The following is a 22359-nucleotide window of genomic DNA, read 5'->3' as shown; positions in this document are numbered from 1 at the left end:
TAGCTAATACGCCCCTCAAAACTTATAGATATAGGAATTCATGACCCCAGTGGACAGTGAAAATCATAATCGCTCACACAGCCTAGAAATGCAATTGAGTCCATAGATTCACAATGATCTTATATAAATTGAGTTAAATTCAGTCACACTGACTCTGAATTCTTAGTTACAATTTTGCCTTGATATTCTGCATATTTGCAGCTGCTCCTTTCTATAGCGATAAATGTAAAATATCGGAAGTCAGAGAGCCCTTTAATTTTACACTTTGGTCATTTTTGTCTGAATTTTTCATCTGTTTTACACAGGTTAATGTTATAACTTTTTTGAAGAAAAGGAAAAAACAGCAAACAAAAAAACCATTGATACAAAGAGATATTTAGTGCTCAGAGTTATGAAACAGACTTTAGAAAAAGGTGCACCTGTTCATCACCTACTGGAGCCATGCTGTGATGGCACAAGTCAGAAAAGGAATAGCCCTTTTCTTTCTCTTTCAACGGAGAAGATGCTTTTTTGAGGGCTGCTTCAATTCAAAATAGTGAACTGGAAAACTATCCAGTTTTGTGTCCTTCTGTGACTTCTTACTAGAATATCAGGTATGTGTAGTTGCAAGTTAAGCATACCAGTAGTCTTACTGTACTCATCACCAACAGTCACATGCTAAAATATGCCTGTAAACTGTTTTGATTAAAGATCTTAACTATTTCACACATAACAGCAGAAGTAGTAGTTTATGAATAACTATAAACCTGTTAATCATCAAAACTAAAACTATTAATATCAGATATGAAAAATTCTGTGCCAATGTCAATTAAAGCAATTATGGATAAAACAATACAATAAACCAAATTCTGATGCAAAAGACTTTCTAAATTCACAATTGAACACAGTTTCATTTTAAAAAAGATGTACTGTTTCTCAATTCTTATACTCCACTAGATCTTCTGAACAGCATTTGCTATTGAAGTGCAGTTGCACACACATAAACATACCCACACAAAGACCTGTTTTGATGCTAATTGAAAAACATTCAGAAACTTCCATCACAACATAATAAAGCTTGGTAGTGAATTGTAACTGAAGTGCTACCAATACCTATCATACCTCTGAAAGAAACTGCTGATTGCCATGTAACTGCTTACCATGACACTTGATTAACTGCATGAATGTATAGAATTTCTAGGGTTATGACATTTGGAAGAAGGGGCAGGCAACTCAGGAGGAGTACAAAGATGTTGTGAGGTTATGTGGGAGAAAATTAGAAGGGCCAAAGACCAGCTAGAACTTGATCTAGCTACCCCTGTAAAAGACAATAAAAAATGTTTGTATAAATACATTCACAACAAGAGGGCTAAGGAGAATCTCCATTCTTTATTGGATGCAAGGAGAAATGTAGTGACAAAGGCTGAGGAAAAAGCTGAGACTTTTAATGCCTTCTTTGCCTCAGTCTTTAACAGCAAGACCAGTTGTTCTCCAGGTACCAAGCCCCTGAGCTCTAAGACAAGGATGGGGAGCAGAACAAAGCCCCCATAATCCAAGGAGAAATGGTTAGCAACCTGCTACGCTACTTAGACGCACAGAAGTCTATGGGGCCGGATGTGATCCACACAAGTGTACAGAGGGAACTGGAGGAAGGGCTCACCAAGCCACTTTCAAACATTTATCAGCAGTCCTGGTTAACTGGTGAAGTCCCAGTTGACTAGAAGTTAGCAAATGCGGTGGCCATCTACAAGAAGGGTCAGAAGAAGGATCCTTGGTCTGTCAGTGTGACCTCAGTGCCAGGGAAGGTTATGGAGCAGTTTATCCTGAGCACCATCACATGCCATATGCAGGACAACTTGGGTATCAAGCCCAGCCAGCACGGGTTTATGAAAGACAGATACTGATCTCCTTCTACAACAAGATGACCTGCCTAGTGGATGAGGGAAATGTTATAGATGTTGTTTACCTGGACTTTAGTGACACCTTTGACACAGTTTCCCACAAAAATTCTCCCAGATAAACTGGCTGCTCATGGCTTGGATGGGCTCACGTTTCACTGGATAAAAACATGGCTGGAGGGCTGAGCCCAAAGAGCTGTGTGTGAATGGAGTTAAATCCAGCTGGCAGTCAATCACGAGTGGTGCTCCTGAGGATTCAGTATTGGGGCCAGTTCTCTTTAATATCTCTATCAATGATACAGATGAAGGGATCCAGTGCATCCTCAGTAAGTTTGCAGACAACACCACGTTGGGTGGGTGTGTCTGGACAGGCTGGATCAAAGGTCTGAGGCCAACAGTACGGAGCTAAGTGCTGGGTCTTGCACTTGAGTCATAACTCCACGCAATGCTGCAGGCTTGGGGAAGAGTGGTAGAAAAGGACCTCCAGGTGCTGGTCAACAGCCATCTGAACATGAGCCAGCAGTGTGCCCAGGTGGCCAAGGCGGCCAACAGCACCCTGGCTTGTATGAGAAATAGTGTGGCCAGCAGGACAAGGGAAGTGATTGTCCCCCTGTACTCGGCACTGGTGAAGCTGCATCTGGAATACTGTGTTCAGTTCTGGGCTCCCCAGTTCAAGAGAGACAAGGAACTACTGGAGAGGGTCTGAAAATGTTTAGGAGACTGGAGCATCTCCCTTATGAGGAAAGGCTGAGACAGCTGGGCCTGTTTAGGCTGGAGAAGAGAAGACTGAGAGGGGATCTTATCGATGCATTCAAATATCTTAATGGCAGATGTCAAGAGGATGGGGCCAGGCTCTTTTCAGTGGTGCCCAGCGACAGGGCAAGGGGCCAGGGGCACAAGCTGCAACACAGGAAGTTCCATCTGAATATCAGAAAGAACTTCTTTACCTTGAGGGTGCCAGAGCACTGGAAGAGGCTGCCCAGTTGCAGAATCTCCTTCTCTGAAGACATTCAAATCTCGCCTGGATGTGATTCTGTGCAACCTGCTCACTCCAGGCAAACCTGCCTTAGCAGAGGTGGGTTGGACTAGATGATCTCCAGAGGTCACTTCCCCCAACCATTCTTGACTCTGTGATTCACAGAACTTATTTTTTTTACCTTTCTAAATTGAACTGAATCATCACCAATTTCATAGGATAAGCTTCAGCTTTCATTATTTTTTCATTTTTGTCATAGCTTTGCAGACGTAAGTGCAACATAATTAATGAATTCTGTTATCAGACTGAGATATGCAAGCTTCCCCCCAAAATGTCATACTGCACTTCAAATACACCTCTTTAATGTATACAAAGATCACTTACGCTTCATCTTTATTTTCTGAAACAAGCAGCTACTGGACTAGTTGCTTCATACAGTCTTTAATTTTATATTCCTTAAGGATGGGTGATCCATGGTGGTGACTTAGACTTGAATTTTTAAAGTTACAATACACTAAGGAAATTCACATTTGCTTACTGCTAAAAATGACAACCAACATGTTAACCTACTCTTCCCGTTTATTTTTTTTTCTTTCCAAGTACATATTTCTTACAGCATTCTGCTCTTGGGAATTTATTATATATATTTTATATATATATATAACTGGAAATTATTTTCTGGCTATCTGCAAGACAGAGTTTGAGCAGTGTGCATGGAAGTGACGTACACAGTCATTTCATTAAGAACCTTATCTCTTTCTCTGCTTCTCAGTCTCATCAAGAAGAAAGAACATCAGTACTGATGGGAATTATTAGGATGAGAAAGTTTCTGTTACATCAAAACAAGAGAACATTGTGGGATTTCAAGTTTAGCAGGTATAAAATTCAGGAAAAAAACCCCAAACGCTTAAAGGTGGGTAGCATAAAGCAGCATGCATTTGTGCCTTGATTGCTTCAATTTATCTTTTATGATGACTGCTAATTTCATTTATAGAACTTCTCATAGAATTAGTGGAGGAATAATGCTAGAGTATTTTCCTGTTTTATTGATACAGAACTTGTTTGTTTACATGATGAAAGGGGGGACCACAATCTGTAATTACTATCTCTTCCCTCTTCAATGATACATTTGCATCTACTCCCACTCCGTGTTGTTGAAGTGGTTAATAGCTGAGACATGCTATATAGCAGTTCTCCCTACCTGATGCACAGTGGTTAGAAAACCAGAGTTATATGGACTGCCTAAGGGCTCCAGGGAAGTCAATAAGAAAACCGATTCCATCACTGGGACTTGAATTAGTCCTAAATACACAGAAGAAAATCCAGCTGGTACTATAGTACTTATGTTCATCTTACAATTCAAAGAGAATCCTTACAAGCATGGACAAGTCAGAACTAGCAATAAGAATTTTCTGTAATTTACTCTGAAGTTAAAAGTTACTCTAAGCAAGTAGGAGGAGAGGCTAGAAGATAGTACGAATGGGGACTTGTATTAATTATAACACAGAGGAAGTTATGGCCAGCTATTACCACAAGCACTACATACACCATTTGATTTGCACTAGCAGTAAATTATTTCTTTAAATTCAGTTAGAGGAATTAATGTTTATAAGACCTGTGGAATAAACAGATTTATGCCCAGTATCTTGTATTTATAAGACTCCTTGAAAGAAGGTAATGAGGGTCTCTTGCAATAATAGGTTCACATAATGAAATCAAATCAAGTTATTATTGTTAGTGCAGATATAGTAGTGCAGGTAGAAGGGAGAGTCTTGACTTTATGTATAGCAAGTTATAGGAGTGTAGAAAGAACCATCAGTGTCCTTCATACTATCTTCAGAACTGTTACTTTTGATTTTTGCATAGCCAAGAATAGTGCCTATTTCCTCATGTCTTCTGGAATATAATACGTCTCAGAAAGAATAAGCACTGTAATTTTCTTCCACTGAGAAACTGAATTGATGCTACCACATGTCTGACCTGCTCCTGTCCTGAAGGAGACTCGGGAAAAATTCAACTCAGCAAAGCAAAACTCCAAAGAGAATCTTTGCTGAGATACGGCATACAGGGTGACAGGTCTGTATTGTCTTCATCGTAGCCCACTGGGTAAAACACTGCCTGACCTCTACATAGTCTAAGTCTTCTGTTCAACTTCTGTATATTAATACAGGTTACATAAGAATTACATGGCTACTGAACTTTAGTGTAGGACAATATGAAATGTTCCTTCTTAGTGATCACACATTGTAGAATTTGAAGTTCATTGACGTAAGAGTGTACACTGATTAACATAGCAGCATATTGCTCTGCCATGGTTAGCATAGTTTGGTTTTTCACTGGAAAATAATATTTTACATTAAAAGCTTCATGCTGTATTTAACACTCTATGCTTTACGTGTTGGTATGCTGATGACGCAAGTTTATTAGTGGGAAAATTCAACTACAGAGCAATACAAGAAGACAATTGTCACAAAGAGTGCACACTGCCTCCTGATACCTTCACGTTTTTGAAAATCTAAATCTGTTTTCTTATAATTGCTTTTGCTTCAAAGGAGTGATTGTGACATTGATGATCATAATATTGAGTGAGATGCTGACAAGATATCTTGTCTACAAAGACAGCTAGCTCCTCCTGTGTTCATAAGACTTGTTTTGTTTTCTTTCACTTTTGAAATACAGAGTATCAGATCTTGATCCAGTATCACTGGAATCAATATGACAAATGTTTTAGTGGATCAAGATATGGTATTCTCTTTATTTTTTCAACATAATGTAAGATTAAATAGTTGCTCTAAATCCAGTATAGTTGATAAAACTTATTTAAGGAATTGTCCCAGTAAATGTGTCATTGATCTCAGTGTGAATAGCTTTCAGTGATGAAATATAAACTACAAGATGTCTAGATACCTAGGCATATGACCTTTTCTAATTTCTTCCATTTACATGAAAATACCAGTTCAACCTGAAACAGCAGAAAATGCCAATGTAATCCTATCAGACAGATGCTTCCAGTTTCTGGCCTTACGGAAACTAACAATATTCTGGAATAACCTCACTGAAGTCACTTGATTTAGTTTGTATGTTTGATACATGATATACTGTACCTACTTGAGAGAAGAGTTTACACGCTGCGTGCGGTTTCAAGAAGCACTCTCAAACTGCAACTGCTAATGTTACCTAGGTGGTCTTCACAGTGAAATTCTTGAAAGAAATGACAATTTAAACACAACAGAGCAAAACAATGAGACTGCAATCCTCTGGGTTTGGAACAAACAATTTAAAGACATTCTATCTTACTTACATGAGGCAGATTAAAGACTCTGTCTATTTTACCACAGTTTTAGGTGAACATCAGTCATTTATTGCAAAGAAAAATGTAAAACAGTTGATACACATTGAACATAAGGTGTTCGATTTTGAGACAATATCTAACTTGGTACAATTTTTACCCACAAATATGGTAGTGTTATTTATGTACATGTTCATAACACAGAAAATTGTACAGGGCTGGTGGTTAGATAAAGACTTATTCTAGCCTGGTTTACATGCAGTTGAGGCACTACGATTGTTCTAGCATGTAGCATGGAACTGCAGCACAGGAAACATTAACTCCCTTCGTGATCAGAGGAGCAGAGCTTTGCTTCTTTCACACCCTGAGAGAGCTTAAGAAAAGATGAACTAGTCTTACAGACACTCTATAGCCTGTCACCTGCATGATTATGGATTAGGGATTTTAAAAATTTGATCTTATCATAGGAAAATGTCATGTCATGTTAAAAAAAATAAATATCACTGCTACCCACTTTTATAGTGTTTCTTGCATTAGCAAAGCACAGACTGGGAAATCAACAAAAATAAATGTATTATTTCTAGTTCTTACTGCCTGAATACTTCTGCTATTTAAAAGGTGTCTGTAGACCCAATAAATGAAAATCAGTTCTCAGGCATAACTTCGAATCTTTATTCTATCATCACAGCAACAGCTTCCTCTCTCCTTTCATTCCATGCAGTCAAAGGAGTTAAGCAAAAGAGAGGGGAAGTATTTCCCTTTACTGACAGACTGAAATTTTTACTTTCAAAATAATTTATAACAAGCCCCTAGTAAAAATTTGCAGTCTGATCATCTGACATTCAGTCACTGTTTGCATTTATGGGGTCACTGTTATGGGGACCATTTCTCAGGTGCTGTTTCTCTGCATTCAAGAGTCCATTTTGACCCCAAAAGCATTAACTCAGCGAGCTCACATTTCTTCCTGTACTGTCATGTAAGATGTACTCTACACAAAATAAGGAACATCGACCTTGAAAGGAAATGGGGGGGTGGGGGTTTGGGGAGGATAAATAAATCCCACAACTAAACCCATTCAACAACCCAGACTGAGATCTAAGCTCTGTCAAAATGATTTCTTATTCCATTTTACTGAAGCAGTGCCATGCTTTATCACTTCTGTGTTCATGTCTTACAGCTGAGACAGCCCACTTGAATTGGTAAGTTGTTTTAGTTAAAGTATACACATGGTATTCACATTGGCAGTATGATTTAAAGGGGCAGACCATTTTGCAGGTGAAATACAGCCAGAGCTGCAACAGGAAGCTGAAATCCAAACCACTAAAGCACATGGAACTAATTGCTGTGTGTCTCACTCTGCTCCTTCTCTTCCCCATTTACAGAAACACTACAGTCAGTCTCATGACACGGGTGACTCAGTGGTGGAGGTGGCAGCTTTAGATCTTGCAGGAGCTTCTGCTGAAGACTCGTAATTTTAAGTAGAATTGGTCAGGTAATCTCAGCTAAACCTAACGTACTACTACTGTCTGTATCATTACCTCACTGCACACACATTTGTACACAAACTGCAATATAATGTGGACAAATGCTGAATTTGCCTCGTGACTATGAAATGTGCAGATGTTGAAAGACCCAGATAAATTATGACTATAAAAAAGGTGCTTTTCAAGTCACCAAAGTCCTCAGTTTACAACCAATAAAGTTTACACTTCGTTACACCAGCTCAGAAGTAGTCGTGTTTATTTACAGATATTTTTACAGAGGTGGGTTAAGTTGCTTAGCTTCTTTGGTCCAGTCATGGTGCTGCTTTAATAGGATAGATCAAGTATTACCATGCAGGCATAGACACATGTTTTTTAAAGCAAAAGGCTCTCTATTAAAAGTGCAAACCATAGCTAAAAAGGGCTATTTGCTCAAACAGCAAGGAAATGAAAGGCTTTTTCTTCTTTTGATTTACAAATAAGGAAACTCAGATCCAGAATGCTTGAAATGCCCCATAGCGCTGCTTAATTTTATTTTAATGTAATTGAAAAGTCTTATGAAGGCAATGTTGAAACTTGAGCTCATTTTCTATTACACTGCAGTACTGTACCAAACTCTATGCATTTCATGTAAATTAACAACATTATCAGACTACAATGAATCTAAACACTCCTCCATCTGTACTTTGTGAAATGTAAATAAATAAAAACTTGAAAGTAATGCAAATGAAGTCACTCGCAAAAGAGCCATAAAATTCAGAACTAGGTCAAAAGTGAATGCACTAGTTTTCAATATAATTTTGTCTTAGGTTTTAATGTTCACCTTCTTATGTTCTTGCTGCCAATTGATTATCTTTCAGTGAAGTTTACACGTTACCATTAAATGTTAATAATGCATAAATATTAAACAGACCATGGTAAAGTTAGCAACACTATAAATATCCTCAACCTCTGTAGCCAATACTAGAAATTACTAAGGTCAGTATCAATAGTCAGAATCATAAAAAAACCTGTCTTTCTGGAATGGATAGCAATAAACAATGGACAAGGTACAACTGTTATTTAATACAGCTATCTCTTCCTGCAGAAACGTAGAGAATGGGGGAACTGGTGTGAGGAAAGAAAGCTAAAACTTTTAAAACAAGACATTCCTCAATGTTTCATTATTTTTTTATCCTTTTGTCTGTATATAATACTTACAAAATGCTTTAACCACCTTAAGACATTGCATGTTCTGAACATCCTAGGGATATTTTGTTCTGTAGTTTGCTTAAGAAACAAACAAACCAACAGCCAAAAAGCAGCCCACTGCAGATCCCTGTCAGACAGGGCACTGTTAAAAAAGCAAAGACTTAAATGTGCATGGTTGCTATAGATTTCAGTCCCACTAGGTGACAACAGATAGCTAAAGTATACATGTGCAATAAGCTTTACACTTGCCCAAGTGTGCTAAATCATTGTGTTGGCTCAAATTTGTTTTTTAAGAGCTTTGTTGACTTCACAGCTGGTGAGTTGACACTTTCCATCACTCCACCGCTTGGCAACAGATGCCTCTTACTTATGCACAGATGCCGAGTATCCACCCAACCCTAACATTAGTGTTGTGTTTTGAACTAATTGGGCCAACACAGTTGTAATTAAGATTTGAATAATTAGAAAACTAACATGATTACTTTCACAATTAATCCTTATATAGTACTACTGTGTTCTTTTCGGTCTATCCTGCATAGCTCTCATTTCATCAGGTCTTCTAAATGCATCAGCCTTCTAAACAGTGGAATAAAATCATATTTTGCAGATAATATTAATGTCATTTTAGAGGGCTGCTTTCACTCTGATTTTAAAGAGTTACTGTATATAATTGGACTAATATTTCCTTTCACTACATTTTACCATTACACGGATCCCTTTACAACCATTACACAGGAAGAAAAAACATACACAAGAATGAAGAAAGATTTTTTTTTAAAACCAGCATGTGAGTATACATGGATTTAGTGTAATATAAAAGATCTTTAAGATGAGCTGATCTGATGCATCCTGTTGTACTCTTTGACTTGATGACTGTTTTAAAAAGATGGGTGTTGAGGTGTAACTGTTAAGCAAGAGATTATAGCTGAGGGGAAAGGAAGAGTCTCTTTTAAATGGTGAGTCTGTCCTGTGGAAATGGCAACTGTAGGACTTGCAAACAATAGCAGATAGTCTGGTTCTAGAGAACACGTAAATAAAAGAAGAAATAGTAGGAAATAAACAATTGAAAAATGGATGTGATTAGGAAATGTCCATTCAAAGCATGAGGGGTGTAACGCTTTCATCATCCAAAGCATCTAAGGATGGATGAATGTGTAAACATCTCACGCTCTGGGTATTAAACTAATTTTAAGCAATGCTCAAGATTTATCTGACAGTAATATGCAAAATTAAGGTGTTCATGTACGTGTATGCTGACAGAAATGACAGCATTTCTTCAGATGCATTTACTATCATATACACACAATAGGAACTCTCTTATCTGCCACTAAAAATCACCACTAGTTAAATTTTCATTCTTTGGCATTACAAAGACTGAGAACAATAAAGAAAAAAAGATAATAGCTGTATAGGAATATTAATAAGAAGTAAGATTTAGAAAATGTACATTCTGTTTATAGAAAGTAAAAGATAAATCTTTTTTTCTTTGGCATTCTAGCTAATCTACACAGTTTTTGGCACAGTGCAGGAAGCTTGGTATTTTTGAGTTACAGATCACTTTTAAAGGTAAAAATATTTTTTTCATATGACAACTATAATCTCAATTGTGTGTTACAAAAAAAGCCAAGGAAAAAGTTAAATACATACTATCTGCAGTTGGAATAAATTGCATCCAATTATGGGGAGGAGGGAGAATTTGTTGCAGGTATCCTCTCTTGAACTAAAGATTCATGTTTTCTAGTCTTCTCCAGGTGTTTAAAGCATATTGTTTGCACAGATACCTAAACTTGCTTTAAAGGGCATTTCAGGAACATACTTATCAGGGAAAGCAAAGAAACAGGACCAGGGAAGGAGGAGTTGTTCAAAAGAGTATATTAAGTGTTAAATGGCAGCAGCCAGCAGCAGCTCAGCCTCCCCTCAGATAGCAGAGTTCAGTTCCCCTGAGGCAGGAGAATGAGAAAAGGCTATAATTACTGGCTAGCATTGTTAGTGAAAATAAATATACCGCTTCTATATTCCAGAAGAAATATAGCCTCTTTCCCCACCAATTCCTTAATCCAAACTACAAATGCTGCTTTTTATGGATATGATAATCCCCTGTTAATATCTGACATAAGAGCAATTTGTGATCACAAAACAATCTCTTGTAAAAGTTTGAGTTAATTGTTGTCAAGACAGTGATTCATTATTTCCTTAGGCACAGAAAAGGGAATATGATGATAAGAAGCTGTGGAAGGAAACAGGATTCCCAGAAAGAAGTTACGCTAGCCCATTACCCTTCATTTGCTAAATGGGGACAAAATGAAAGAAGGAAACAATTTCTTGACCTGTATGTTGGGCAGATGGAGGACTTTTTAAATGTTGGGAAGAGAAACCTGTCTGTGGGCAACGTAGGGGGAAAAGGAGACAAACCAATATTCAATATTACATGGCAGAGAAGTATCAGCAGAGAACAAAAGTAATTTAATTGCTGATAAACATCAATTTGCCCAAGACAAAAAACTCAAGAGCTGATAGCATCACACAAGTAATCAAATCCTCACCTAAGTCTCAAATTGTCAGAGCTGCTGTACTGTCCAGCACAGGGCACTTCTTTGGCTTAATGACCCCTCAAAGAAGGAGCTTGTCTATTACTCAACATCCTGGCCACTGTATGACACTTCAGCCCCAGACCTAACCGTACAGTAGAAAACAAGATGTAATAGGTCTGAGGCTTTGGCATTGTTAAGACAGTCAGTGAAACTCCAAAGCTCTCATGAATGCTTATCAAACCGACATGCTGAGATCTTCTAATTCTATCAATCATAGCCAGCATACTTCACAGCCATACCCTGATCCAGCTCCTGTTGAAGTCAGAGAAGGTTAAATTGATTCCTCATCAAGGTTTGACTGTTCTCAAATTTAACTGTAAAACAGATTTTGCCAGTTATTGCTGTAGGTTTTGCAACTGTGTGGCAATATACTGAGCAGACTCCACAACATCTTTCCATTGTGTGGTTGGTAAACATGAAATCCATTTTAATAAAATTAAAGCCAGGTTATAGCTTTACTGTAGTAGGGCTGCTTTCCAATGCCTTCCATAAAACACAGTGTATTGTTTCAAAAAGGGTTGAATAAGATTATCTGATTATAAATCTCTTGTCAGTGATTATCAAATAACATTTGGTTTCGTAGAGAGCTTAAGAAGTTTTTACGGGTTTAGAATATCAAATTCCAACACACATATGTTTATATTCTCATATAGAATTACAAGGTCATACTTCAAATGATACTTAGTTTCCCTTCCTGTGGCTGTGTTTTGCTTCAGTATCTGAGAGCTATATCATTTTGCATAATCAAGAAAACGAGTATTATAATTTTCATTTGTATTCCAAATTATATTCAGAACAAAAATAATGAATTAACAATGTTTTAAAAGTGATTACAGGGAAAGAAAATAATGTTGGAAAACCCTAATGCATCATTATGTATTTGAGAAAAATCTGAAAACTAGAACAATATTTTTGATTACTAACACTTTCTTTTTTGACAGGAGATATTTCTCTGTTTCCTTGCATTATGTTTTACCTTGCATCCTACTCACAACATCCATCTTGGCTTTATGGCGCTCTCTGCCTTTTCAAATGTTTGGCTTCAGGGGTATTTATGCTACTAAACATTATATTTGGTAGACTTGCTTTAAAAACCACTTTCTTTTTTTATTTCCTGACAAGCTATTTAAAACATCGCATTCATGCCTTATGTATTGCACTTTTAAAAAATATATCCATGTATTCCATGAAATCTAGATCCGTCTCACCCAAATTTGTTTCTTTGCAAGAACTGCAATTTATATTTGGGGACATCATTGCTAAAGAGGTATGAAAGAGACATTTTCCAATACAAATACTGTAGTTTATTTCTACTAGGGAGGGGGAAAATTTCCTATCAGAAAATTTAGAAGAACAGCTCCTAAAATGGCTAGTTTAACTATGGACATCAGTAGTACCAGACCATTACAATTCACATTTAGAATCTGAAAAAAAGGAGGGCAGGAAAATCATACAAAGGATATAACCTTCAGCACTTGTATGTTTTATAATTTTAAATGGGACAAGCCATTAAGTTCTGGTTTTTAATTAATCATTTTTACAGAAGACAGAGACAAAAAGTCAGAGGCGGAGAGTAAAAGAATAATATATACTAAATTATGCTTTGAAATGATAAAAAGCTATTTCTCTACCATGGTATCTGTCCAAAGAATACCTAAAAAACAGCTGGTAGAAAGAGAAATGCCTGGTGCACCTAAAAAATGCATTCAAAAATGTTTAGGTAGATCAGTTTGTGTTTTGCTTGGTAGAGCCTGCACTGATGGAAACAACTGAGGTAGGCTGCATGGTGACCGGCTTCACTTGTTCTTTAACCAGTAAGACTATATCAAGTTAGATTCATTAAATCTCAGCTCTTAGTTCAATTAATCTCCTGTCACTAAGTATCTGAACAACATGAACCCAGTTCTTACCTAAACTAGGCAAAAGACATGCACATATTTAGAAATAGGTGTGAGAAATTCCATTCAACAGAAAATTATTTTTTACCTGAGCTAGCATCCCTAAGCATGTATCACAGAAAGGGCTGTACAGCCACCAGGCAATAAGAAATGAATGGTAATTCTGAATGTTCAGCATCCCCTTTCCAACCCCTCCACACAACTGTAACAGCAACATTTAGAAAGACAGTTAAGTGTGTGAGTTTTCGATTTAAAATATTCATGCTCATTGATCACAAATAGGGCAAAAAAATGTCATACAGTTATTACAGGAAAAAAAATGAGTTGATTAAAAAAGAGTGACCTTTAGAAAACATTTACAAAAAATGTCCATTGTTTGTTGGAAGATGCTCCAGGGAGTTCCAGACAGAGTGAAAAAAAAAATAAAAATCTAACCAAATAAATATACAAATCCACCAAGTTTAAATAACAAGCTTGGAGAAAAATGCTTCCATGGGGGAAGGGGGAGGAAGTTTCTGATATTTCCTTTGTTGTTGGGGTTTTTTAACTTTACCTATTAAACACATCCAGATGCTTGCCCTGATGTCTGTGCTCCATTCTGCTATACATAGGATCTCCTCTACACCTTGGCCAGGATTACTCACGTTCAAGGCTGCTGGAACTCAGATTATGTCCTTGCCTGTTACATTTTGGCTTCAGGGTAAGAAAGACTGACAGGTAATTGTTATGTGCTACATCTGAAGGGTTATTCAGAGTAGGATTGAAGTCCATTGATGGACCTGAATTTAGTTGCTTACATGTTCTGTGCAGCAGATGAAGGACATTTCCATTCCAAACAATAACAAAAGAGAGGAGGGGGGGTAAGGGCATGAGGAGACACAAAGACAAATATAGAAGAAAGTGATGGTGCCTGGAAATTTCAATCGATTTACATGCAGTGAGGACCAAAAAATGGGATAGAAGTCTTTACAGTGAATCACAAAACCAGCAAGGAGAAGTGATGGTCTTTAAAAAGCATTGCAATTAGCAAGCTCATTTGAATGTTTTCCTTATCAGCACATACCTACTCCTCACCAGCTCTTAACCTCTGTATTTATTCTGACATACCAGGTATATAGCATTTTATCTTTATTTATTTGACATATGTCTTCCTTCAAGTGAGGCAGAAGGACCAAATTACCAAAAGATCTGTTTTATAGAAAACCTGAACCCCACTGTCTAGGAGATCAGATTAAAAAAACCCAACTATTTACAAATGAGAGTAGGAAGCACAGTTGTATCCCAACAGGACAGCTTCTCAAACAGTAATAGAGAAAAGGGGTTCTTTATCGAAAGGCAGAGGGCTTTTTTTGGTTTTATTTTTTTCTTCCAACAGTGACAATCAGGACTTCTGTAACATTTGTTTAGAATTACAGCAAGGTAGATCTACGCTAGATAGGTTTACTTATGCACTAAATGAGTACTATTTACCCAGAAAAGGAATAAGAACTGTTACTTGTAACAGGGAATGCAATTAATTTATATTCCATTTACTATTTTCAACAGATATAGTTAAATACTCAAAAATTATGGTAAACAAGTACCAAGGTTACTATTAATATTTTAGGGAGAAATAAAAAGACAGTTAACAAGAAAAGATACAAGTTTACTAAATGGAAATGAAATGGCTTTTCCAGTTTAATGATTGAAATGTTACTTAAGCTTGAAGATTTTTTACAGAAATGTTGTTGCAACCAAATTTCAGTGAACTCAGATTTGGCAGAATGGTTTCATCATCACATATCTAGCAAAAGTACTGAGTAAAAGTCTGCTCAGGCTGTTCAAAACAATGGAAATTTTAGTTAAGAAATACTAGATTTTAGCTTTTCTTCATGCTACAAATATTCTTAGAAAACTGTAATTGAATTTTACTATCTGGTATATTTGTTCCACTTAACAGTATTGGGTTTATTTGCATTATTTTCTTAATATAGGAAAAATGAACCATGGGATAGAGCTTTTTTTTTTTTTTTCCTTTTAGATTACACACTGAACTAAATATAAAACATCTATGAAAGAGTGTAACATGCATGCACAAAATCAGTATGCCTGAGGACATAATGCCAAGGTTATTCTTAATAAACTTTGTGATCTTTTTATAGGTTTCTGAGAGTTGCTTAAAGTGCCATCTCAACCCCATATATAGAAACACTGTATTCTATATGTATTAAGGATCCAAGGGGACTGAAGAACATAAGGGAGTGGTAAGAGAACTCAGAACCTGGGTCACCAGTTCAAAGCCCTGTGGGTAGTCGTTGAATTGCATAAACAAACTAAAAACTTTGAGAAATAAATAAATGGCCACCGACAAGTGTTCAGCAAATGTGTGTCTGCATTTACAATTACATTTAGCACTTGCTGGCAGCCTTCAGAGAACAGCAACTAAGAACCTACCTAACGCTTATAGACTTGAAATGACCTGTGTCAAAAAGCTGGATTTTGGGATCAGTGCTGGAGCACACTGTTGATCAAGAAAGGTCAAAAGTGCTTTCTGGAAAAAGAGTGGGTTTGCATCCTTATTTACCTTCACAGGTGGGGGCGGGGGGTGGGGGGGTGGGGCGGGGAGGGAAAAGAAAAAAAGGAAAGTATTTCAAACATTTTTCTAACCAAGTTAGCCACAACTTTCTTTTGTAAGTACATTCAGTGTGCTGGACATAGTATTAATGTGGTCAATGAGTAAATGCATGCATCAAAAGAATAAAACATCTGATTTAAATTTGGAAACAAAGCCTATTCATCCAAAAAAATTGAGTATTTGAGTATTTACCATCTGCTTTGGAGACTGTTCTGAATATACCGTACTCTGAAAGTTGAAGGACAATGTAATTCTAGTATCTAAATTTGTAACTTCAAAACTTAAGTGGGATACAGCAATTTATTGTAAATCAGATGCTTTGATACTTCCTTGTTTTGAATCTCAGACCTATACATTTCTTATGAACGTTTCCATAAAAGTTTCCATTCTGAGCTTTGGCTCCCAGTCCGGGCCATTCAGGACAACAGCACAGAGATGAATTTCAGCACCCACAGACCCCAAATCACACTCTGCTGGGACACAGGACAGTAAACATTGTTTACATTATACATATGTCAACCAGTGTAGTCATTGCCTTAAAAAATATTGACAGCTGACACATCTGCAGCAGAAAGATGCCCCTGCAGCCCCGGAACTGTCTGGTGTACATCAACAATTCTGATGTTTACAGGAAGGCTCTTTTCCCCATCAATACTGAAATGATACATTTGAGAGAGACTGAACCACAGCTGCTCCTAAAGTAATCTGACCAAGTCACAAGATACAGTACCGTAGCTCCCATCTGGCTGGGAGAAAAAGAAGCCTCTTTAAATGATCCACTGCAATATTAGTATTGTAAAACATATGTCTTTGACTTCTGCTAAATACCAAGTCCAGTAATAAATATGGCGATGAACAGTTTGCATTTTATGTTGATAAAGAAATTATCTACATGAAAGAGTAGTGCCTCAGCCCCCGCAACTACCAGGCTTGAAGATTCAACATAAAAGCAGATTAAAGCTTTCTACCCTTCAGAACACCACTTCAGCTTCAAAACTTCGCTACAAAATTACTACCTCAACAAATATTCATGCAGTGACACATGCCAAACCCAATGCCTTCAATGAGTTAAATCTCTGCAAATCAAGTGGACGTTAGTGAAAGTTTCTATTTATACAAAGGAGGAGAAGGTCTGAAACTCATTCTTCAATATGGTGCATCTCTGAAGAAAAGCAATAAAAAGAGAAGACAGGAAAAAGCAGTAGCAAACACTACCTTTGCCTCTAAATCAACCAGTTATGATTCTGAGGAGTCATTCAGAAGCTGCAACTTTTCACATTGGCTTGAAAATGACAATGCCTTTGAAAGTATGCTGAAAACTTACATATTTGCAACGTATATACAAAAATATATGCTGCAATATATGTTTCTTTTTAACTGGAAAATCTGTGTTTGCAAGAGCGATGACATCCTGAGTTACCAGAGTTAAACCTTGAGAGTTTTATTTCCATGAAGCAGTTAAGAGCATGCGATTTCTGCAGTGTAGACACATAGACTCTGAAACTGGAAACAGAACTGGCTCTTACTGGGCTAGCTACTTACAGTACGCTGAGATACTGTACACAGAGCCCCTGATGCAAAGAGCGTACAATCAAAAACAAAGTAAAGAAAAACGGGATAATGACACGGTAGAGTGTGGGAGCACATACATCCCATTCATGTGAGCACTGGAGTGTTTTCATGGGGGGGGGGTGTCTGTTTCAATTAAAAAGAAAAATTTACACAGGTGTCCCAAGTGAGAAAGACGATGTCCTTGCAGCATCAAAGGAAGGAAGAGAATGGATATGAAAGTGATGAAGCATTAAATTGTGGTAGATGAAGAAAAGGAAAGGAATGAAAGAGGGAGAATGCTAAGAGGAACAGAATGAAAAGGAACACAAATCATTAGGAAGAAAGAGAAGCTATATAAAGAATGTGGTACTCAGAGGTGCAAGAATAGATTCCCAGGAAACAGACTATGATAATAACAGCAGGAGGGATGACAAGAGTCTGGTGGGACACAGTGATCTTGCTATGAAAGCTGATGGTAGTTTTCCAATGCACGTTAATAACCCAGGCCTTGAGAAGCCTCCCTTTCTGGTAAAGCAAATATATCTTTGATAAAGAAAACTGGGGAAACTCACAAACACCTGAAGTTTATTCTATCTCACTCTCACCCTATCCTCTTGAAATGGCATCATATCTCTCTTCACCTTACATTAACTGGATTATTAAATATAGTCATCAACAGTGGTTTTCTTTTTCATATATGTCCAGCACTGGTTTAGCAGGATTGTTCCTTGCTGCTCTATGGTTGGTTTTATGTCAGCTATGACAGCTCCCTTTGCTTTACCCCTTTTCAAATCTCAATTTAATAAATTTCCTTTAAAAAGTTCCTAAAACATTAAAGCATTATCATCAAACACTAATTTTCAGTGGAGTTGGGTCAGATAGTATTCATACTCATCTGTCGGTAATAAGGAGATGTAGCTAGAGGCAAAAAAAATTAACACTGAACTCAAAGAACTTGAAATATCTGGAATACAGCTGAACTTTGCATACAGCTACATATGTAATACTATTTGATATGGCCTTAGAGTTAAAAAAAAAAAAAAAAAAGGTCCAGAAAAAGGAACTAGGCTATACTGACATGTCTTCCACTGCCTTCCTGTGTAACCTATGTTCCTGTGTTTAACAAGTCTGAAAAGCTTCAATGAGTCAGGTACCCCAAATTATTTGTTTAATGAGAAATGGTATTTCCCATATTGCTGAAGTCACTTTTGGACTGTCACCACGTATGAAGAAACCAATAATCCACCAATGGAAGAGATCAGAAAATAATTATAGCATTATTGTCTATTTTTATCAAAACACGAGGAAGCCCAGCATTTCCCTGTATTTTGTGAACTGTCATATCATACAATCTCTGAGGCTAGCATACTGGAAAGTAAGTGCTCTTCACTTAGAAGCAGATAGAACATCTGATCTTGTAAAATAATAATAGAGATGTAAGTGCATTTTAAGACTTGTTTAGAAACCCACAGACACACTGCCATGAAAGCGTGATTTATTTATTTTTTACTTACAGCAACAGCTTTGTGAGACAAAAGGGGAACAAAGCCATCACGTCAAATAGTGTAGTGTTTGTAGTCAGTCCTTGTGAAAGACTGAAATGGAAGTTTTGCTATGTGTATGTAACTTGAATGTCTGCAACTGCAAAGGAATTGTTTACACTATAATTTTTTCCATGCGGTGCATTAAGTTATTGTCTTTTGATTTTTTTTAATGAATAGTCTAATGTCTATTAATGAATACTAATTATGCCAAGATATCATTTCATGAAAGAAAAAAAGTGAAGACAGGTATAATGGAAGCTGATTTGTGCATTGAAATATTTCTGCCTTGGTCAAAAATTGCATCTCTGGGTAGAAACACAAAACTTAGTAAATGTCATATAAACGTAACGTGAAAAAAGTAGCAAGCCATATGTTACACCAAAATGAGGATCAGTGCCTATAACTACTTCCAAAACCAACCTATTTTAGAAGAAAACAGTGAACCTATTGAGTCACCATATAAACAAGCACGACTTTCAGAAATAATTTTTAAGAAGGTAAATATACTGATAGGTAAAACTGTTTTTATGTCTTAATATTATTACGTCTTAATAATATTAATGTCTTAATACATTCCTGCAAAACTTCACATCATTTTCCCATATGCTTATGTTTTTGCAACAAATAGAATGTGGTATTTCTCACTGAAAAAGCTAACAGAATAAGTAAGAAATCTGCAGGTAACCAACATTTCCCCAAATTGCCTTTTTTTTTTTTTTCTTGAGGAAGGGTGGAGTGGAGTGGGAAAGGGGCTTGGTAGGTATTTTTGGTGAAAAAAATGCATCTCCATATTAGGTAGCTGAGCTTTTAATGCAATATATATTGCTATGAATTATATTACCAGCATTGGATGATAATCAGCAATACAGATACTTAATGACAGTAAACCGTATCTGCTGAAAAAAGCTGTCCAATTAAGCCACACTTTTATAATCTACCTAGGAGTTATATATCTGTTTAAGACAGCAAGATTTGAAATAAGTTAACTTTCCATTGAACTGTTTTCCCTATAATGACAGATTTTTAAACACATTATGTTAATTTTTGTGGGAAACAGAAAGAACATGGCCATGTTTAATACAATAGACTTTAACTTGGTCCCTTACAGTATTGAAAAGTTTGGGCTGTTTACTAGCTCCTTAATTACGTCCCCTGACAGCATGGCTATTAAATGTGAACTTGACTCAGACTATCAAATTCAGTTCACTTTAGGCATTTTAGGATGGATACGCCACAGGCACACCAGGTTATTTAACTAATTCCAAGCTGTGCAAGCATCTCTCACTTTTTCATATTAATCATTTAATCTTTCAAGACAGCCTCCCTCATGTACTCTCTCATTTCTTTGCAGATAAAGATCTTGAAGCACCAGTCTATTTCTTTCGATGCCACACTTTCTATCACCCCATGAAAAATACATCCTCTCCCTCTTCAATCCAACACTACTCCCCCCCCAGCGACTACCAAATTAATTTTCTGAATTTTCTGGCCACTCGTATTGAACTAGCACCCCCACTCACCCTTATCCTCTTCCTGAACTGCTAATCCTGCAAAAACAACTATCCAAACCCCACCAGCCTCCAAGCATAACACACACCAGCCACAGCCCTCACTCTGATGGTAACCTGGAAAGCTGCATGCATATTCTTGATTCACATTTCAAAAATCCCTTTCTGTCTTGTTTAAATGCCATGGGACTTTGAAGCCTTGTGTCTGTGTGTTCCTGCTTGCACAGGAGCAACACTCCTTATTCAAAATAAAGTTTTACCTTTGCTTTCCAGCTGCTGTGCTTCCTCAAGTAAACGTACTAAGCACAAAGGGGGAAAGTGCACTTTGCCTTCCCTCCTCCCTTCTCACACTCCTGCACATTTCTAACATTTTTACTTTTTTTTCCTCTAAGCTTCAGATAACCACTGAATTGGAAAAAAACCTGCAGCCATTCATAAGAAGCTGCTTAAAACCTGAATCCCTCCAGAAAGGAGTTCCAGGCTGGGACACTTGCCTCTGCCCCCAGCCCTCTCCTGACAGGCAGCCCGGCTCCCTTGCTGCAGTGCAGCCCGTCAGTTCACTCAGTTTGAACTTTCAATGCAGAAATTCGGCATGATGCAGTCAGCCAGATAAAGCAGCACTTACCTTAATTGAAATCTTTTCTCTGGTAAAGCTGGAGCTTCAGTCAAATCAACAGTGATTTGGGGGTAATCTAAGTTTCAATCAACACCCTCCGGGTAGCTGCATACTGCTATGCCTTTTTTTCCTTGATGTTGAACTCTTCACTGTCTAAAGGAGAGAGAGAGAAAAAGATAAGCTGAAATCCTCAGAGGCTCCTAGGGAGTGAGAGAAGACGCACCAAAGCAATGTTTCTTAACATGAGATTCTCAGCAAGTGTGCTCAGGTCTGGAAGATCGCGTAACTGCTGTGATAGGCTCCTGTCATGTCCCCTGAGCCGTGAGATGATCATTGACCTGATTAGCTCCGAACACTCCCTACATGCAGAGAAAGCACTGAGAGGATTGGTGGGTCGCAAGGGAATTGGGAAAGGCACCAGGGCCACTTGGGAATCTTCATTCTTCCAGACTAATGGATGTGCTGCAGCTGAGGCTGTGATTTGTGAGGAGGTTATGCACAATGTTAACCGTCTAAGGACTTAAACAAATGTGCTTTTGCATGCTGTTTCTCAAGGTGCACCAGCATTCAACTCAGGGTAGAGCTGAGTAATTAGAGACTGATGTAGCCGTTTCGTAATACATGGCTCACTATATGCAATGTTCTGTAAGATGAGAGATAAAGTGGATTCATACATTTGTCTCTGACCCTGGAGACAATAGCAGTTAATGGGTGGAATAAGTGAAATTAGCATGGTGGGCTCATATTAGCCCCCAGATGGCAATCAATCACCATGGAAAGAAAATGAAAAGACCAGCAAAACCCAAACAGACTAGAATTATTTAACAAGTGTATGTGGCAATTTCAATAAAATATAGAGAAAGAATGCCAAATTAGTACAGAAAGGACTCTTCAACACGGAGATAAAATCAGCAGCAATGCACAATACAAGTTCTCTTCTATGCTTGCAGTAGTGGGGGAAAAAAACCACAAAGAATGCATTTAAAGGACCTAATTTGCCTTTTCACTTATGCTGATACAAATTAATCTATTAAAGATGACAGCTTAAATTTAGATGGTAAAAAAAAATGAGGTGTATTTTTTACCTGGTTTTGGTTCTAGGATATTACAAAAACTAAGCTTCTGTGTACCAAGTATTCAGGCTTATATGGTCAAATGAGTTCAGCCAAAGTATGCCAACTTTTATGACTGTCCTCATCTGTTATTTTCCTGCTTCTTGGATG

At 37.4% G+C, this 22359-nt stretch overlaps 1 protein-coding gene across 4 annotated transcripts in view; it reads right to left on the bottom strand.

The window, feature by feature from the left end:
• CDH12 (cadherin 12) overlaps positions 1-21603 on the bottom strand; it is a 220747-nt gene extending 199144 nt beyond the window's left edge. For 2 of the 4 annotated variants that reach the window (XR_005103402.1, XM_037381808.1), the window contains exons 1-2: positions 21360-21603; positions 21146-21289 (exon numbers count right to left, since the gene is read on the bottom strand). The gene's annotated coding sequence lies outside the window, so the exon portion shown is untranslated. Of the gene's footprint in view, positions 1-21145 lie in introns of all 4 variants that reach the window. The other 2 variants (XM_037381806.1, XM_037381807.1) reach the window with 2 other exon arrangements.
• Between the last annotated feature and the right edge of the window lie 756 nt (positions 21604-22359).

Source organism: Falco rusticolus, chromosome 3 (genome assembly GCF_015220075.1).
Source record: "Falco rusticolus isolate bFalRus1 chromosome 3, bFalRus1.pri, whole genome shotgun sequence".
In the NCBI taxonomy this organism is placed as follows: Eukaryota; Metazoa; Chordata; class Aves; order Falconiformes; family Falconidae; genus Falco; species Falco rusticolus.
The sequence above is the reverse complement of the archived record's forward strand: the minus strand, read 5'-3'. Positions and strand labels throughout refer to the sequence as shown.